Source organism: Octopus bimaculoides, chromosome 18 (assembly GCF_001194135.2).
Source record: "Octopus bimaculoides isolate UCB-OBI-ISO-001 chromosome 18, ASM119413v2, whole genome shotgun sequence".
In the NCBI taxonomy this organism is placed as follows: domain Eukaryota; kingdom Metazoa; phylum Mollusca; class Cephalopoda; order Octopoda; family Octopodidae; genus Octopus; species Octopus bimaculoides.
The window spans coordinates 41,407,858-41,410,654 of NC_068998.1; the positions used below are offsets into that span (position 1 = coordinate 41,407,858).

The 2,797-nt window shown below is 35.7% G+C and overlaps 1 long non-coding RNA gene across 8 annotated transcripts in view; it reads left to right on the forward strand.

Annotated features, from left to right (window-relative positions):
* The window catches only part of LOC106870360 (uncharacterized), a 248,712-nt gene extending 248,173 nt beyond the window's left edge, over nucleotides 1-539 (forward strand). For all 8 annotated transcript variants that reach the window (XR_008265915.1, XR_008265910.1, XR_008265913.1 and 5 more), the window contains one exon: nucleotides 254-539. This is a non-coding gene — a long non-coding RNA (uncharacterized LOC106870360). The remainder of the gene's footprint in view (nucleotides 1-253) is intronic.
* Nucleotides 540-2,797: the final 2,258 nt, after the last annotated feature.

A 2,797-nucleotide genomic window follows, 5' to 3' on the forward strand; every position in this document is an offset into this window, starting at 1 on the left:
TATATATATATATATATATATATATATATATATGTATATATTCGCCTTTACTTGTGTCAGTTACTAGACTTCTGCCATACTGTGCTACATATTCTATGAGTCTATTGTGCCGAACCCCTGAGTAACGAGGATGTAAACACACCAACACCGGCTGGCAAGTGCTGCTGGGGAACAAAGACATACAGAATGACATATACAAACCCGCTTGCTTACATATATATAAAACATGTTTCCTTCAATTTCTGTTTACCAGATCCGCTCACAAAACCTTGATCAGCTGAAGGCTATCGTAGAAGACATTTGCCCAAGTTTCCAGGCAGTTTGATCGAACTCGGAACAGTGTGGTTGAAAAGCAGGTTTCTTACCATACAGGCACACCTACATATATATGTATATAAAAAAGAAAACAAATGGGGTTTAAAGTTTACGACAGCTCTTTCATTTTTAGTGACGTACTCATACATTAAATCATAGCATATAACCCACCATATTCAGGTAAAAATTTAAGTGGGTATAAAGAAGGGAAATGACACCTTGATGGAGACAAATCCAATCAACGTTGGTGTCATCTCATCTGCGTGATGCCTGTTTAAAATTTTTACCTGAAGATGGTGTATTTTAAGTTTTGATGTAATCTATGAATACAATAAAATTCTACTGGAATATTGTAAATTTTAAATCTTATTTTTGTTTTTTTTTATAACCATATCACACCGAAAAACAGCCGTGAGTGGGATTTACGGATTAAATTGCATTTGGTACTTACATATTTACAGCATCATACAAACGCATGATACCTTCACATTCATGGCTGTTATACCTCACTGTGATCCATACGTTCTTGTACGTAACCATTTTCGGTGTCCTACGTGTTAATGTGCCTAAATTCTAATGAAAACTGTAACTAATTTGTATATGTATGAAAAAACAAACAAAAACAATGGTACTCCGTCGGTTACGACGACAAAAGATACAGTGGATCCAATCAACAGAACAGCCGGCTTGCGAAATTAATTTATATATATATATATATATATATATCGGTAAGCAGAGTTAGCGGTTGGAATAATCGTCTAAGGGGTAAGAATATCCGTTCTTATTACCGGTATCATTTACCTATACTATCCCAAGGCATGGGTATCCAAGCACAATATGCTCATAGTGTACAGGTAATGACTATATAGACAAAAGTTTATCCGGAATAAAATCTAGATAAGCAGAAAACAGAGAAAACTTTAGATCAACAAACAAATTGACCAACTTCGGTTAATTATACTTTAATACAAAACATAAGATAACATTACATAACATTTCTTACGACCGTTTCGGCTGCCGGTGTCAATCGGTACTTACAAAGAAAATTCCGAAAATAATATTCGCCATCTTATAACACATTCGATCTAGTACATGAAGCTTCTCCACAGTGAATACAAATACAAAAAATAAATAAAATGAAATGAAATGAAATAAACGAAGGGAAGAAGGAAGGGGAAAGAACAGGACCTCGTGGTGAGGCCGTAAGTCTCAATATATTAGATTCATACCATTTTGCAGTGTGAAGCTTGAAGTCGATAGGTTAAAGAGTGAACTAGCAAATGAGTTAGAGAAATAATTTATGGTTTGTCTCTTTATGTAGGTGTTCCAGGGAATATAAATAGTAGTAGGATAAAACTAGTTCTAAAGTAAAACAGGAATCGCCAATATGTCTAGAAAACGAATAGTACTTACGATTTCGTAAATAGAACTAATTAATATTTATCCAAAACCAAACTCATAAATTTTTTATAATGGTGTACTTACTGAAATATTCTAGGAACCAAACTCCTGTTGTCCGTAGTGGAACTGACCAAAGTCCTGCCATCTCTACAATTGGTCAATTATATCTTGCATGCACCACGGTTCATTTTTGTTCTTCACCCGAATTCTTCTTTACATAGACGACGCTGCTTACAGCCACGTTGCACAATGCCAAGCCTTACGCATTTCTTATGCAGGTGTACACATATTAACCCCCACGTCGTGGACAGGGCGCCAGTCTTTCGTAGAATTACTCATTTTTACCAGCTGAATGGACTGGAGCATCATGAAATGAAGTTTTTCGGTCAAGAGCACAGCACATCACCCAGTATATGAATCGAAACCACAATTTTACTTTCATGAGTACAACACACTAAGCACTGAACCATACAACACTTCTGCTTTAGCCTCGGGCCGACCAAAGCCTTGTGAGTGGATTTGGTAGACGGAAACTGAAAGAATCTTGTCGTATATGTATATATATGTATATGCTTGTGTGCCTGTTTGACAACCGATTTTGACCACCGCTGTTTCACACCGGATGTTGTGCTTACGTCCTCGTAACCTAGAGGTTCGGCAAAAGAAACTGACAGAATGAGTGCTAGCCTTACAAATAAGTATTCCTGGGATCGATTTTTTCGACTAAACGGTCAAATGGCTCAAACAAATAAATGAATAAAAGAATTTCGTTTGTACATATGTAGGTGTGTATGCACAGGAATGTGCGCGTCGTTATATTTGTATGTATGTATGTATGTATGTATGTATGTATGTATGTATGTATGTATGTATGTGTGTATGTATATACATACATGTATAACGATGCTCACATTCCTATGCATACACACATACATATGTACAAACATACATACATACATACATACATGCATATGCAGTTACACATTCACACTTGCATACATACTGACATACAGGTAGATATTCAGACATACAACATAAATGCAGTGTTAAACTCATGCAAGATATATATATATATATATAC